We start from the raw sequence: 17,528 nt of genomic DNA, 5'->3' as shown, positions 1-17,528 counted from the left end.
AAAGATTGAGCCCTCAAGGGCTTGGACTTTGTAGTTTAATTCTGCATACACAGAGCCTGACGTAGTTCCTGGTGCTCAATGGGAACTTAGTAAGGTATTTTGAAATTAATATATGAACAAATGAAAGAATGAATGAATCACCGTCCTGAAATGAAGTCTTTGCTGAAATGTGGTGCAATGCTATGAGCGACTTCTTTATCAGTGTGACGTACTGACGACCTACAAAACACTTTACTGTGAATTATCCTTTCTATTGACGACTAATATGAAAGAAGGCCAAAATAACAGCATTGCCTGATGTCACACTTTCTAGATACTCTGTAGCTACTTATAGAAATAGATTTGGTTTATTTCTAGATAAATTGTCCTGTTTGTAGATATAACGCATCAAGAAATATTTGGGGGTGGGTGGGTGAACATAAGATCTAGTAAACAATTTCACAAATTTGTACTCTGAGTTAGAGGGAGAAAGACAAGCATCACTTGACTTCTGGGTGAATAGATGCATTTTTCCCCCTTGCAGAAGCATTGTTTTACTGTAAGTTTTGACAGAACTGGCGCTATTGCCATCAACCTCTGATTACACAGATGTGTTTTGTGCTGCCATTACTCACGGCCACAGGCGCCTGAGCTCTCCTGCCGCTGACTGAGTCACTTGATTAAAACACAGGGTTGTGAGGCTGAGGGTATGGGCTGGATCCCAGGCCATGCTAAGTTGCCCAATCAGATCTGTGCCTTGGCGGGCCCTGCCCTCCTCTGCTGCTGCTCTGTGTTGGGAGGAAGACTTAGCTGCAGCATGTTAGATTCCTTAGGGCAGATTCCCTATCACTATTGATTTTAGACTGGCCATTTGCGTTTTAGAAGTAAAGGGTCTGGATTTCGGTTCGAGTTTTTTTTTTTTTTAAAGAATGTATTTCTAGGATTGTTCCATTCTGCCATCTTGGGATGTGTTCAGGATTGAATCCTAAGACCTTTGCTATACCCATGTCTGTAACTATTTCACAGCATATCATTTCCTCCATGTGTTCCTGGTCCTGTAAATTGGGAATGATCAGACCTGCCTCACAAAGTTGTTGAGAGGATTAAATAAGATCATATATTTAATAAAACTCAGCAAACCAGACTGAGATGCTATAGCTGGCCAAAGACTGATCAGCCAAGGACTTACCACCTTGTACTTATCTGGTGCTATTTTTGATTTAATTACAATTTTTACGTGACATATCTTCAAGATAACTTATGAATAATTGAAACCACAGGCATTTGATCTGTAGATAGATCTCTACTACATTGATGGCACCTGGGGCAGTAATTGGTTATAGTAGGATTCATTTTCCTCAGTTATTTTAAGAGTATTTTGTCTGATCTGTATGTCTTTGGTTGCTAATTTAACATGTATTGTATCTGATTGCTTCAGACTGCTTTGTTCAACCCTGTGAGGCAAGTGAATGATGATATCTGACATTTATTGAACAATAACTATGTGCACCAGGTACTATTCCAAGCATTGTACCTCCTTCAATTTAATCCTTACAATACCCTATTATTAATACTATTATTGTCCTATTTTATGAGTGGGAAATTGAGGCACAGATAAGTAAGTTGCCCAAGTGACACAGCTAATTGGAAGAGGAACAGAGATTTCAGCCCAGGCAGTCTGACTCCAGAACCCACGATTTGAATCATCAGAAGGTATTCTGATGTACTTGTTTCCTACCTATAACTTAATTGTATTCTGCTCTATTGTTTATGAAATGAGAAAGCTGCAAACTAAGTCCTAGATGCAGAATGAGTATACATAGCTTGGCCAGTGTCTTTTTTTCTTTATAAAAAATCTTAAAATTTATTATTATTTTATTTTTTGATAGATTCTTGGTTCAAGTGATCCTTCTGCATCAGCCTCCCAACTAGCTGAGACTGAGTGTGCACTGCCATGTCTGGCTAATTAAAAAAAAAAAAGAATATATATATTCTTATATATATATAAAATCTTTTGTAGAGATGGGGTCTCACTTGTCCAGGCTCATCTTAAACTCCTGGCCTCAAGTGATCCTTCTGCTTCAGCCTCCCACAGTGATAGGATTATAGGTGTGAGCCACTACACCCAGCCTAAATTTATTTTTAATTAATTAGTTTTTGTGTGTGTGTATTAAGACATTTATATTCTACATTTAGTAAGTTTCTTTTATTATTATTATTAAGCATATCTGTGTACATTAATGCGATCATGGGGCACCATAGACTGGTTTTATAGACCAATTGACATATTTTCATCACACTGGTTAACATGGCCTTCCTGGCATTTTCTTAGTTTTTGTGTTAAGACATTTATATTCTACATTTAGTAAGTTTCACATGTACCCTTGTAAGATGCACCGTAGGTGTGATCCCACCAATCACCCTCCCTCCATCCATCCTCCTCCTTTAATTAGTTATTTTTTGAGACAGGGTCTTCCCCTCTTGCTCCAACTAGATTATGTTATCATAGCTCACAGCAATCTCAAACTCCTGGACTCAAGCAATTCTCCTGCTTCAATTTCCCAAGTATGGTACTACAGGTGTGCACTACCATGCCTGGCTGATTTTTCTATTTTTTGTAGAGAAGGTGTCTCATTCTGTCTTACTTAGGCTTGTCTGGAACTCCTGACCCATGCAGTCCTCCTGCCTCAGCATCCCATAGTGCTAAGATTACCAGACATGAGCCACTGCGCCCAGCCTTGGCCAGTATTTTGATCACACAAGATAATACTTGGAAATGGGCTTGTTGCAAAAATTAAAAATTGTTTAAGTATTTTATAGAATATAGGGGTGACACTAGACTACAAAGCGATGAGTCAGCCCCTTAGTAGCCTGTTTAGGAATCCACACTGTCCTGGAATGTAGTAACTGAACTGTTGCCTTAGGATGTTAAATGCTAGCTCTATTTGCATTAGGTAAATCACATCATTTATTTCTTCCTTTACTTATGAAGAAAAAAATAGTATTTTTCTTTTCCATTCCTTTTAGGGATGGTACAAATAATAAGAACATGATAAACAGAATGTCTGCTATCCAGTGAGTGCATATTATATGTCAGTCCCTTGCTAGGCCCTTGCTCATCTGATCAGCAGGATTACTTTCTAAAGTAGATGATGATTATCCATTTTACTGGCAGAAAATGGAAAAACGGAAGTTAAGTACCTTGCCCAACGTTCCACAGTAAGTGAAAAAACAAACATTTGAGCTCAGATTACTTACTTTGACTCCAAAGCCTGTGCTCTTTCCACTTCTCAATACTACCTCTTTGGGGGAAGTTCTTTAGAGGAAAGATGTTATGATCATCCTTGCTGACTCCTGTGTTAAGACATATTGTTTGGTATGAGCCTCATAGCAGACTATAATGTTTGAAACTGATACTGTTCCAGAAAACTTGGGATATTTCTGTGACCATAGAGATGTAACGATGGACTTGACATATTCCTCCAAGGAAAAGAAAATGAGTTTTCCCAGCACAACACAGCCTGAGGAGTCAGCTGCTTGCTGCTCTAGTTACTAAGCAGCACACAACTCTGGAGAACCGGCAAGAAGACCCCACTTACCTTTTATCTGGGGGTATCACAGCCTGATAAATGAGAGGAAATAGACTGAAGAGCTTGAGTAAAAATGAATTTGATCTTTATACTGCACATGAAATGGGGATTTATTTAAATTAAAGAATTTTTTATACCAGATGTCCTAGTCATATCACTCACATACTATGATACTTTTTTACTCTCTTTTATAATGTGCACTTTTGTTTTGAGACAGAGTCTTACTTGGTCACTCTTGGTAGAGTGCCATGGGATCACACCTTACAGCAACCTCAAACTTTTGGGTTCAAGCTATTCTCTTGCATCAGCCTGCCAAGTAGGTAGGGCTACAGGCACCCACCACAACACCTGGCTATTTTTATTTTCTTGTTTTTTTTTTTTTTAAAGATGAGGTCTCACTCTGGCTTATGCTGGTCTTGAACCCGTGAGCTCACGCAGTCCATCCACCTCAGCCTCCCAAGTGCTAGGATTATAGGTGTGAGCCACTGCGCCAGGCCCCTTGAGTCTTTTCAAAATAGCATCATCATACCATCCTTCTTTAAATGTAATCACTGGATTCTCTTATGGGTGTTTTGCCATCTGATTGTTAATAGCATGATTTTGAAGTGCAATTGTAAGTTGAAGGTCAGAAGCCAGAATTATGAAGCACAATGGCTGGCAAGGTGATAAGAGAGGGGTTATAGTAAAGTAGGCATTTCTGGCTGCTGTCCATGGCAAGAGTGGGTGTGGAAGCTTATGTTTCCCATAGAGGCCACTTTGTAGCAGAATGAACTTGCTTTTGCTTCAGAGAAGCTTGAGTTTAAAGCTTGGATTCACTTATTACTTATGTAATTGAGCACGTAACTTAAACTCTCTAAGTCTCATTTTCCTTTTCTGAAAAAATTGCATTCATAGAGTCACTGTGCCTTGCATGGAATCACTGTTCAATAAATGCCAGTTTGTTTCTCTTTCCTTTTTCTGCTCTCTTCCTTCCCTTTCTCTTGGCTATTAAGGGTAGCAATGGTAGAGTAATACATTACCCTAAAGTACAACATGGTAAATGTTCTAATGTAAATAGGTAGAAATACAGTTTATTGTGAGACTGCTGAGAGAACAGCTGGCTGAAAAGGTGGGAAGGTGGCAGATGAGCTAGACCCATAGCTAAGGAGGAGTTTGCTAGATTGAGAAGGAGTGGGGTAGAGGGAAAGGTTCAAGGACATTTCACATTCAAAGGCATGGAGACAAGAAAGGCACGGGACACTAAGTGAATGGGGAGAGACCAATGAATTGGCACATGGGTGCAGATAAGTCATGGCTGGAGGTGCTAATGTGGTAAGAGCAAAGGTGAAATGAGCCAAGAAACTTTATCTTGGAGGATGCAAGGAACAAATGGACCTCAATATTGTGAGGGAAGTAAGTAAATTTCTTTTTAGGAAAGTAACACTTTCCAAAGTATGGAATACAGATTTGAGGTCAATTGCACATTTGTTTGGACTCTTGGGTACAAATGAGATACTATATTTTAAAGTTTTTCTGGTAAAAGGTTATGATATTTGGAAAGACCGTGCTCCCGTTTAAGACTTCTACAAGAGGGTACATACTGTGTTGGAAAATTACTCCATGTATATATATATTTTTGAGACAGAATCTTGCTCTGTTGCCTGGGCTAGAGTGCCATGGCCTCAGCCTACCTCATAACAACCTCAAATTCCTAGGCTCCTGTTTCAACTTTCCAAGTACCTGGAACTACAGGTGAGTGCCATCACGGCCAGCTAATTTTTCTATTTTTGGTAGAAACAGTGTCTGCTCTTAGGTTGGTCTTGAACTCCCTGAGCTCAGGGGCTTCTCCTGCTTTGGCCTCCCAGAGTGCTGAGATTATGGGCATGAGCTATAAGTTAAGGACTAGATCACACTGGACACACTGGAGCCAAAGTATTCCAAAGATGAATTGTCTTGTTTTGGAGTTGATCATATTACATGGTATCTCCAGAATTGAGTTTAAGATTCTAGAAATAGTTGACATCCAGTGCTTGTCGGTTTTGGTGAGTGCTGTGCAGTAGCATGCACTACTGTGGTTAGCAGTTTGAGTTTCCTGGGGGGGGGAGCAGGGAGACTGGGGCTATAAAACCTATAGGCAACTGCAAGAAGCTGGGTGGTCCTTCTCCCCAAGTAGTCAGGGTCAGACACAAGTATACACAGTGTGTGCTTACTTGTTTCTAGGCCTATGTTTATGTTTTCCTGATAGTTGTCTGCTTTATCCATACCGTGGGGAAAACCTGACACATTACCTGTGTTCCTTGGGAGAGAGCCACTGGGGAGACTAGCCTTGGTTACTAGAAGTGCCTATGGGTAAAGATGATCACCTGCTTTTCCAAGGATCTAATGTGTGCTGGGAGCCAAAGGTGTGGGGGAGTTGTGGCTCCACCTGTCACATTCTACAGGGGACAGATGTGACCCTCCTGTAGAATTGAACACAGGTATTTTCTTAGTGTGTGAAGAAGTGAAGAGGGTGTGGATATATTTGGTTTTTCCCTTCTCTGGCTCCAGGATCACTCTCTGAGGAGCCAGGAACTAGAAACAAGTCATGGGCTGACATTCAGTTTACAGGGAGCAAGATGTGTTTTAAAATGATGGCAGGATCTCACATTTGGTTTTTGGAATACTATACCTTTGAACCTGTCTTCCTTCAAGTGCCAGGCCCCAAGTCCTTCTCTCTGTTAATCAAGTCTCAGACTAGCCCTGTGATAGATTCTGGTTTGGTCTCTTTCCTTTGAGACCAAAGCACCGAGACTGATGAGCTGTCGGCGGGAATGGTCAGGTCCTTGAGGTTGTGTTTATGCTGGAGATAGATTGACCACTTAAGTGTGTGAGTTTAGTTTAATATTTAAGTACAGTATGATGGGTTGGTCTTTGCTGAAAATTAGTTGCTGTTATTTTAAAACTATTGTGAATCAGTCAGCATACAGCATTCATTGGTAAAAGGTCAGCATGCCATAAGTAGGAAGAATGTCAGTTTAGAGACAAGAGTTAATTTTTTCAACAAATGCTCTCTGAGTGTTTGCTGTGTTTATTATGTGCCAGAAATTGTTTTAGGCTCAGAGTTCATCAGGGAAGAGAGATGTCTATAATTACCACACAGTGTGATGCCAGTTGTCAGATGTGGGCACAGAAGAGGGAGATGGAGTGCCAAGGTAGGGCTTCCTAGAAGAGGAAGAAGGAAGGACAGATACCTGAGAGGAGAAGTGGATTAATAGGAACCAGAAAGTCAAGAAAAATGGGAAATAGTGTGGTGGGCACAGTTTCATGTTCAAGGCAAGTCTGGCCGGGGCCAGAGAGTTAGGCAGCAAGCTGCATGGACAGTACTGTACAACTCATTAAGAAGACTGAATGCTTCGGTTTTTATTTTTTATCTTTTTAAAGATAGAGTCCTGCTCTGTCACCCTGAATGGAGTGCAGTGGTCCCATCCTAGCTCATTCCAGCCTCAAACTACTGAGCACAAGCAGCCCTCCTCCCTCAGCCTCCTGAGCAGCTGGGACTACAGGTATTTGCCACCATGTCCAGCTATGGATGGTTTTTATGGACTTTTATTCCCCATTGTCAAGCTCTTCCCAACCTGTTAATTATTCTCAATTCCTGCCTGTCTTTGAAACTGCAGTTTTATAGTAATTCTTCTCCAAATCTTTATGTTCATTGCAGCAGGGAGTTTCTTTTCCTTCTCTAACTGGTTTAGTGTTTGGCTTATACCTCTTTTATGACCATATCACATACCACTGTGTGTTATCACCCTTGGTACACTCATCTCATCTTCCTATTGGTCTGAAGGTTCTTAGAGGGCAAAGGCAGAAAGGACTTACTATTTCCTAAATGTTTAAAGTCCATGACAGTGCAAAGTGTGTTAAATGAATATACTTTGAAGTGCTGAGTTATGGTCACTGTCTTTTTAAGGATTTTGATACATAGATTGGCTATTCTTATATTCTGTAGTGGTCAATGGTTAATTGTTCATTAGATGTCTGGGTTTTTTATTCCCAAGTGTGCAGAAAAGAATTAACACAGCAGGACTGAAACAGCTTATCCTTAGAAAGGCTTGCTTACAAATTTGGTCCTTGACTGGTACCTGGGAATTTGGATTTCAGAAGGGTTCCCACCAATCTAAATGATAAGACTAGCTCGCTGTGCCTAAACTGTTTGTGCAAATATGTAGTTTTTGCTACTTTCCTTCTGGCAGTCTGGAATTTGGGTATATATCTGGCAGGAAGTGACCAGGGGCTGTGACCAGCCCCTGATAAAAATACTAGACACTGAAACTCTAGTGAACTCTCTGGGGGGTAGCATTTTGTACATGTTGTCACAACTTGTGTGTCCTACGTAAATATACTGGGAGATGACCTTTGGAAGCTCTTACCTGGTTTTCCCCAGACTTCACCCTATGTAATTTTTTCCTTTGCTTATTTTGTTTTATATCTTTTCACTATAATCTATAATTGTGACTATGTGGTATATGCCATCTTTTTGGGTCATCCTAGTGAATCATCAAACTTGGGACCAGACATGGAAATCCCTTCAGCACACCAGGAAATACTACAAATGTAAAGCCAATCTTTTTTTATTTTTTGGCTAAGACTTTGGAGCTCTTATAGACTGAGAAGTTATTGGTCCTTACATCAGAGAAGGGCCTGTTTCTCAAGACTATATGTATATGGGCACAAAAAGGCAGTGCTCAAGGAGGTTACATAGTTACTTTTTAAGTTACCTCTATAAACCAAATCAGATTTTACCTTTTGGAAATAAATGTCAGCTTTGAAATTCTAAACCAAGAGTGTCAGAAACTATGATGAATCCTTTTGTCTGAAAGTGGACTGGGAATGGGAGGGCTCACAAGAACAAAAAACCAAAAAACTGAACTTGGGAACAGTGGATGTAGGCTGAGGGGTGAGTGAGATAGTAGAGTGCCCAGGTAGGCTATAGCCAGCCGGAGAGAGCTATGTATAAATATAGACCTCATAAGATTTTATTGTATCACACAGACTGTAGTTGACAAAGGGACAATAATAAAAAAGATTAAAGTTTTATAATATAATGTGTATAGAGCTTTACAGTTTTTAAAACTTCCATGTATGATATAATTTAATGCAAAAATAGCCCCATCAGGTAAGTAATATTATCAGTGCACAGATGAAGAAACTGTAATTCAGAAAAACTGAATAGCTTATCAGAATAAGCTGGTCAGTTTGAGATGGAACCAGAGCTCAAATTCAACCCTTCTGATTTTAAATCTAGACCCAGTGAAGCTTAAGAGCTATAAAGTCACCCAGCCTCCTGGTGTATTTAGGTTTATTTTAAAGTATGTGTTACTCAAGCTTTGGACCTGACAGACAGATACTATTAAGTAAATGCAAAGAATTTAAGGCAGGTTGCCTACCCTTACTTACTCTGTGCTATCCTATATTTAGATTACTTGTCCAGAGAGAAATCGTTATCTTTTGTTTCAGCAGCTGCATTGGGGAGTTGGATAGAAAGTGACTGGAGCAGAGGAGCCAGGAGGATGTGGGCTCCAGGTCCTGAGCTGATGGTGCTCTGCAGGACAAAGCTGGAGCCTTGTTGCTCTCTGTGAAATCTGGGAAGACCTTTTGGAGAAGGTTTGGTTGCATTTTTTCATAATACCTCAGCTACTGTCAGAGCCTTAAAAACATTAGAATTAGGCTCTGAGAAAAATTTGGGGCATTGTTTACCTTGAATTCCCTCTCATTATTCCTCTAACGCAGAGAATGAGTTCCTTGGGACGTTTTCCTGCCTGAAAATAAATGAGAGGGGGGAGCAGGACATTTACTGCGTTGAGTTTCTACTACTGGTCAGACAACAGTGAGGTGTTTAATGCGAATCATTTCTTTAATCCTCACAAAGATCCTCAAAGGTAGGAATTTGAAGCCATTTAATGTAAGAAGGAAAATGAGACTTAAAGAAGTTAACTATTTGCTCAGGGTCACATAGCTGTTAAGGGGCACCCCTAGAATTCAACCTCAGGCTTGACTCCCAAATCAGTGCTATTTTTCTTCCCTGTGCTTCCTGAATATAATGATGCAACTTCATAAAACAAGAATCATTATATTGGCTGTTTGACAAGTGGCTGCATTTTACTTGGGCCTCAGTATATTATGGTAAGGCTCTTCTATGGAGCAGTTTAAGCCTCCATTGCCCAGCTTCAAGTCTTAGAGAAGGAGATTTCCTTGGTGATGGTAGCTTACCTACAGGCTCTGTGCTTGTATGTCGCCTCACCTGGGTCCCATGGGACTCCCAGAGTGGTGGCCTTCCCAGTGCTGTTCACAGGCTGATAGATGTGAGGGAGAGGGCATTGGTGGTCTGCTATCAGTTTATTGATTTCAGAGCCAGCGTGCCTGAAGTCATCCTCTCTGGCAGATATTTGGCAAAAACTCATCTGGGAATAATCTGCTTTATCAAATTTAAAAAGTAGGTGAAACTTTTCGTATTATAGAACTATAAAGAAAAATTAGAAATGGACTGTTTGGGGTACCTCTACTATTCTTGTTTATTCCAGGGAACTATTTCTTATGTAACATTTTGTTTACATAAGTGGCACGTTGCAGTAAGGAAACCAGGTTTTGGTTCTGGAGAAGGCAGTGAAAAGTGCTAACCGTGAGCAAATAAATTCAGCACCTGGCACAGTGCTCAGCACAGGCTAGACACACAATTAACATTTGTTAAATAAATGCAACCGGAACTACTGGGCTTAAGTTTCTGTCCTCTTCTGCTGTCCAAAGAACAGAGCAGCTCAAGCCTCCGCTCCTGTTAGAGTGCTCTGGCTGAGGAAGAGAGGGTTCAATCTTTTCAGATCAGATGCTAAACCTAAGGCCAGGCCATCATCATTTCAGAGAATGAAATACATCTTTTTTTTCCCTGGTTGGGATGCAATTTTATTTGGGATGCTGAGAAGAGATTTAGTGGTGGTAGTAGTAATGATAACAGCTAATACTTAACAGTGTTCACTACAGACCATGGTAGACTTAGACTTTTATATATACAAATTTATATACTCCTCACACCACAATTTTACATAGTTATTTTACCAGCCAGGAAGCTGCCTAGGTCACATAGTGGCAATTCTGAGAGATAAATGAGGAGGTCACAGTGCAGCCACTAACCCTCTCCCTAGTGGTATTGTAAGGGAGAGGGAACCAGGCATTTAAAAAAGCCATCTATTTATTTTATTTGTTAGAAGAAAAGTATCAACAAATGGCTCTACTTTCCATGAATTCCTGGAGTAATTTATGGAAATTCTGCTTTCCTTTTACTTGTACGTAAAACTCCAGTAGTTATTTAAACTCTTACTTCCTATATTCCCTTTCCCCCCAATATAATGATTTTTTTCTCCTCTCAAATACCAGGCAAACATTAGAAATCAAGCTCAAACAAGCAGGAAATACTTTATAAATGCAAGTTCCCTAAGAGGGACCAGTTCATAGAGAGATAGGATATGCCCATTTGGGAATATGGATTGAGTTTGTTCAGAAGAGGGTCTATTCTGTGACCTTGAAAAAGTGGGAGGTGGTATTATTTGTTGTTATCTTTTAAAATTCAAATTTGCACTTTTGAGTCATTGGAGGATGGGGATTGAGGAACTGTGAGCTCTTTTCTCTAATGAGTTGCAGCATCATTAACAATGGCAAAGCATTAACTTCTAATTTTGACATGTTTGAAGTTGTGTTGGACTGAATTTTCAGGCCACATAGCTATTTTTAAACAAATATTTTGTAGGGTTCATATTTGCATTGAGGAAGGGTACTAATTAAAACAATGTGGAAATGCCGTTGCTGGCCAGATTCCAGCCACAGTCTCTAACCTTTTTTGGGTAATAGGGTTTTCACTTGTGCAGAACTAAATAATGTGACAGCTGTGAGGCCTTAACTGAGGAAATGCCTATTTTTTTTTGTCGGCTGGAACAATTTCCATGATAGGAAATGTGGAAAGCATCCCATTGATTTTTAAGGACAGGTTTATAAAACATTGGTTATGAGAAATATCAGCTTAAATTTCATGGGTGTTATCAAAATTTGACGTGGCTAAAACTTTTCTCCATGTCTGTCTCTTTGACAAATTTTATAATTTAAAGGCCCTGAAGAGGAAAAAGAAAACTGCTTATCTCTCTCTTTTTTTTTTTTTTTTCCCCTGAGACAGAGTCTCACTCTGTTGGTCTAGGTAGAGTACCGGGTTGTCACAGCTCACAGCAACCTCAAACTCTTAGCCTCATGTGAGCCTCTTGCCTCAACCTCCCAAATAGCTGTGGCTATAGACGCCTGGCTAGTTTTTCTATTTTTAGTAGAGACAGAGTCTCTCTCTTGCTCAGGCTGGTCTTGAATTCCTGAACTCAGATGATCTACCCCCTTCCACCTCCCAGAGTGCTAGGATTATGGTGTGAGCCACCGCGCCCACCCTAACTGCTCTTTACATCTTTAAAATATAAAATATTATAATAACAGTTCTCAAACTTCTTCCTTGTGGGTATGTATTTTGGAGAAAAGGAGGCATAAACAGCTCTGAAATGAAGAATCTTCAGGAAGAAATTGTTTGTTAACAATTACTTGATTTCCCTTATAAAATAATTTTTACTACTCATTAATTTATTACTTGAATTCCCTTATAAAATAATTTTTACTTTTACATTTGTTTTTCCCAAAGGGTAAAATATCTTTCCAGAGAATTCCAATTGATATGTCGTAAGAGCCCCATTTGGGGATGGTTTGCATTAAATGAACTAGAACATTGTCAGATTGAGAGAGAGAGGGAGAAGAACAACCCCAACTTAGAATACAGAAAGGAAAAGTGACATCTGGCTCTCAGTTGCCTCCACGACCCTGTCAGATAGTCTATTTTGAACTACCCAAGAAGAGTGGGTTGGTAGAGCCCAGGGTCACCCCTAATTTGAAAATGATCCCCCACTGGAGGCTGGGTTGGTATTGTGGTTTCCCTGGTGACTTATGTCCTATTCAGTGGTCCAGAGTGTAACCACGTACAGAGCAACAAGCTTTCCCTGGAGCAGGCTATGCTCCTCTTCTAACCTTTGTCTCACTCTTACTGGGTACATTCCCACATTTGGTTCCTATAGAATTCAATTTGATCTTCTCAGATACATTGTCAGCACATCTAAGTTATTAATCCCTTTCTCTTGCAGCTTTTGTATTTCTATAGCAGCTGGTAGTATCCCCAGGGAATAAAGTTGGAAGTTATGTGTCTTTCTCACAAGAAATCAAGAAAACAGCTATTTGCTAGATCAGTGTTTTTCAACCATTTTTATCTCATGGCACACTTGAACCTATAAACTTCTGTGGCAAACTTAAATTATGTTGATCAAAAAAAAAATTAAAAAAGAATACATTTACTATGCTTTGAACTTCTTTTGAAAATAATTTAATTAATAATCGTTAAAATTTTTTTGTAGCACACTGGTTGAAAATTACTTATCTAGACTTTCAACTTTAAAAAAAACTCCAGGAAGAAAGAGTTTTGCTGGGCAGAGCACAACCTCTTAGTGACTAAAACTAGAGGGTTACAGGAAAACACCAAACTTCTACTCTGAAGACATGGAGCATGCATTCTTCCTTGTGAGCTCAAGGTTTAGACATATGACCCCACATAAGTTACTCCCAACATATTGCTAATTATATGGCTCCATCTGGGACTGTGACTTAGGTTGGAGGAGTAGAAGTTGAGTGAGCAGGCATAAGAGTCTTCCAGAATGTATTTAAAGAGCTATTGCATGCGTGTTGGGAAACAGCTGTTTGCTGTGTCCACAATGGACAGTGCAAAAGGGAACAGATGGCAGATTAGATGGTAATAACTTACATAAAGCACTGCTTGACCTTTAGAATGGGAAAGATGTTTAGAAGTCATCTACCCCAGTCCTCATTTTGTGGGTGAGAAAACTAAGGCAGAGGCAGGTTGAATAGTAAGTCCAGGCTCACGAAGCTAGCAAGTATCATAGCCACGTACTCTGTGTCTTCAGAGTAGCAGTTTGGTGTTTTCCTGTAACCCTCTAGTCTTAGTCACTACAGAGGTTGTGATCTGCCTGGCAAAATTCTTTCTTCCTGGAATTTTTTTTAAAGTTGAAAGTCTAGATAAGTGATTTTCAACCAGTGTGCTGGGAAAATTTTTTTTTTTTTTTTTTGTGGAGACAGAGTTTCACTGTACCGCCCTCGGGTAGAGTGCCGTGGCCTCACACAGCTCACAGCAACCTCTAACTCTTGGGCTTACGCGATTCTCTTGCCTCAGCCAGAGAATTTTTGGGAAAATTTCTCTTTCCCAAATTTTTTTTTGGGAAAAATTTTAAAGATTATTAATTAAATTATTTTCAAAAGAAGTTCAAAGCATAGTAAATATATTTTTTTACTCTTTTTTTTTGATCAACATAATTTAAGTATGCGACAGAAGTTTATAGGTTCAAGTGTGCCGTGAGATAAAAATGGTTGAAAAACATTGATCTAGATGAGTCTCTAGATGAGTCTAGAGGTGCAAGTAAAGTGGAATATTTTTCTGGCAGTTGCTGTGAACCAGAATATTTACTGAGAGTTCTTTTTTTGGAAGATACATGTTTGTTCACATGAATATTTCTTCTGTCACTCTTCATCTCTTCACATTAATGTGGTTTCCATGTCCTTTGGTTCTGTCTTCTGTAAAATTGTGATCAGAGGGAAGCTGCCGTCACCACAGGGCACATCCCAGTTACCCTAAATAGACAAGCAAGAATCCTCAAACTTGTTTTTTATCTCTAACATGCAAGAGCTCAGGGATGACGGGAAACTGCTGGAAGGCTGTCCTTGAAATGCAGATGAACTTAGAATGATACTTAATGAATAATGTTGAACAAATGAATTATGGTTCTTCTCCCCGCTTCTCCCCCTATAATCAGAGCTGGAAAGGAACCTACATACAAATTCAGCTCAACCTCTTTCTTTAGATGCAAGTGAAGTTTATAAGTGTTAAGGGATTGCTAAAAGTCATACGGCTGGTCAGGGCCTGTGCTGTGGCTAGGTCATTTCATTCTGTCTCTTGATACTACATAAGGTTGAGCCAAGTGAAATTGCCCAAGTATACAGAATACTTGTATAAAGGTTGAGCATCCCTATTTCCAAATGCTTCAAAGTTGAAACTTTTTGAGCCATGACATGACAGACACCTTTGCTTTCTGATGGCTCAATGTACAAACTTTGTTTTATGCACAAAATTATTAAAAAATTATATTAAATTACCTCAGGCAGTGCATAGAAAGTATATATGAAACATAAATGAATTTCATATTTAGATTTGAGTCCCATCCCCCAAATATCTCATTATATATATGATACATCATATTCCAAAATTTGAAAAAATTCAAAATTTGAAACACTGCTGATCTCAAGCATTTCAGATGAGGGTTACTTAACCTGTATTAGAAATTTTGTAATAGGCTTGGTGGCTGTAGATCAGTGGCTAGGACGCCAGCCTCATACACTAGAGATGGCGGGTTCGAACACAGCCTAGGCCTGCCAAACAATGACAACTACAACCAAAAAAAAAAAAAAAAAAAAAAAGCCGGGCATTGTGCATTGTGGTGGGAGGCTAAGGTGAGTGAATTACTTAAGCCCAAGAGTTTGAGGTGGATGTGAGCTGTGACACCACAGCACTCTACTGGGCAACATAGTGAGACTCCGTTCCCTCCCTCCACCAAAAAAGAAATTTTGTAATAGTTCAATCTACTGTGTTTTGAAGGATATATGTACTATATACATTCTTAATTCAATAATTGCAATAATGACCTTAGTCTTCTATCTCGACCAAACCGGCATATAAGGCTGGGACATAGTTAGAACATCAGTTCTAAATGAGTTGATCCTGGGTTAACATCCCTTAGTGTTTCTAAGTTGAAATTCCTTATCTATAAAATAGGAATAATATTATATGCATCAGTCAGAAAATTGTTATAAAGATTAAAGGAGATGGTTCTTGGAAAGGTGTTAGCGTAGTGCCTGGCACATAGTAACTGCTTAATAAATATGCTATTGTTATATTAATAAAAGAATAAAATTTATTAAGCTTTAAAAATGTGAAATATATAATTCTACTAAGCACATTCAAAATCTTTTTCTTTTCTTTCTTTTTTTTTTTTTTTTTTTTTGCAGTTTTGGCTGGGGCTGAGCTTGAACCCACTAACCCTGGTATATAGGGCCGGCGCCCTACTCCTTGAGCCACAGGTGCTGCCCAGCACATTCATCTTCTTGAGATTTGCAGAATGTGCTGTCATTGTCTAACATGAACATATCTTCTTTCTATTTCATATTCTGCTGTTATAGGGAACATGATTGGAATGACATTCTATTTTTGAGACCTTTGATTTGACACATGTGGTGCTGTGTGGCATGTAAGATCATTATGGTAGAAGTAAAGCAAACAAATGTGAGTATGTAGAATTGGACCACCCATTCCATAAAGGGAGGGGAACTTCTGTGTCTCTGTCATGGAGAATCCTCCTTAGTTTTAAGCAGAGACCAGACGTATAGTTAAGGCTCAAAATGCAATTGACTGACTAACTGACTGAGATAAGTATGTTCTTTGAAAACCAGACTCTGAAACTACATCCAGTGTTTGTTTATCCTGCATGATGGGTCAACAGATATCTCCACTTCCTGGGCTCAGAGATACCCATGTGTAAAGTATTTCTCACAGAACTCCTCATGACCCAGTGACACATCAAGAGCAAATATATTTTGAGACAGCTGTACACTTGGGGGGAAAGTAACTACCCTTGGGTAAGACGGACTGAGGCATTCCCCGCCTTGAGAAGTAAGAAGCAGATTTATCCTGAAAACAAATAGCTTCCATAGCAGAGAAATAAACAGAGGCCTGTCTCCTTCCTTTCAGTTTCTCCCGGCCACCATTCTTAGAGGTCAGTAGGCTTTTCAGGTGTCTTCCTCTGGCGTCTGTGCTGCCTGTGGGCAGCCATGGGAGAGGAGAGCAAGCCCAGAAGAGCATCTTCTGCAGTGACTGAGGGGAGAGGGACTTGCGTGCACTGTCTTAACAGCCTCCTGCCTGTAAAGCCCCATACTACCTGCCACTTGACCTCATCTCTTCCCATTTATTCTGTCCTCTGTCTACTTGCTCATTGCTTGGCCCTTGTAAATGTAAGCAAACTTTGATCTTTAGAGGAGGGAGCTATGTGAATAAGACACTGGTTATTTGTTGAAAAGACATAAACTTACGAAGAATTTGCTGCGGTTTTGTGTTAGGAAGTGAGCGTTCATGCCTGGAAGCATCTGTGAAGGTGCACATGTTTATCGAACATCTAGTAAGGTTGGCATCAAGGGAGGCCTTTTATGAACAGCATGTGTTGTTCACAGAGCAATCTTGCAAAAATATTATCCCCCATTTTACAGATGGGAAACCTGTGGTTCAGAAATAATTGGCAAAATAACATGCGACAGACAAATAATTATAGAAGCTTTATAAAGCTATGTATTTACTTGCTGCTACCGCAGGCTCAGATGGAGACCTGATCGTTGACCTCTCTGCAGGTCTGTGAGGCAGGTAGGCAGAGCTATCACTGACCTATTGAAGTTGAAGATGCTGGAGTAAAAGTATTATGAATTTTCAGTTTATCTGGTTCTTCTACTATGAGTAGGAAATTCATACAGTCATTCATTCACTTACCTACTAAAAACACTTTTATTCAGTCTATATGTTCAACATTGTACTAGCTACGGAGAGGGTATCAAAGAGGCCTAGGACTTAGGCCCTAGTGGTCTCAGAAAGTTTTATCCTAGAAAAGGAGATAAGAGTCTTAAAATACAATAGAAGCTCAGCTCCATAGTAACCACCTTCCTATGCTGACCATCTCCTTAAGTTGACCTAACTTTCATAGATCAGACATATACCACATGTGTTAATATCAGTACAGTGGGCCTGGTTCCTTATGTTGACCACCTCTGTATGTT

General features: G+C 39.7%; 1 protein-coding gene across 1 annotated transcript in view; it reads left to right on the top strand.

The window, feature by feature from the left end:
* Window positions 1-17,528, top strand: part of SYTL2 (synaptotagmin like 2) — a 118,629-nt gene that overhangs the window by 4,756 nt on the left and 96,345 nt on the right. The window contains exons 2-3 of the mRNA XM_053561269.1: window positions 6,969-7,090; window positions 9,042-9,188. The gene's annotated coding sequence lies outside the window, so the exon portion shown is untranslated. The remainder of the gene's footprint in view (window positions 1-6,968; window positions 7,091-9,041; window positions 9,189-17,528) is intronic.

This window comes from Nycticebus coucang, chromosome 14 (assembly GCF_027406575.1).
Source record: "Nycticebus coucang isolate mNycCou1 chromosome 14, mNycCou1.pri, whole genome shotgun sequence".
Taxonomy (NCBI): domain Eukaryota; kingdom Metazoa; phylum Chordata; class Mammalia; order Primates; family Lorisidae; genus Nycticebus; species Nycticebus coucang.
The sequence above is the reverse complement of the archived record's forward strand: the minus strand, read 5'-3'. Positions and strand labels throughout refer to the sequence as shown.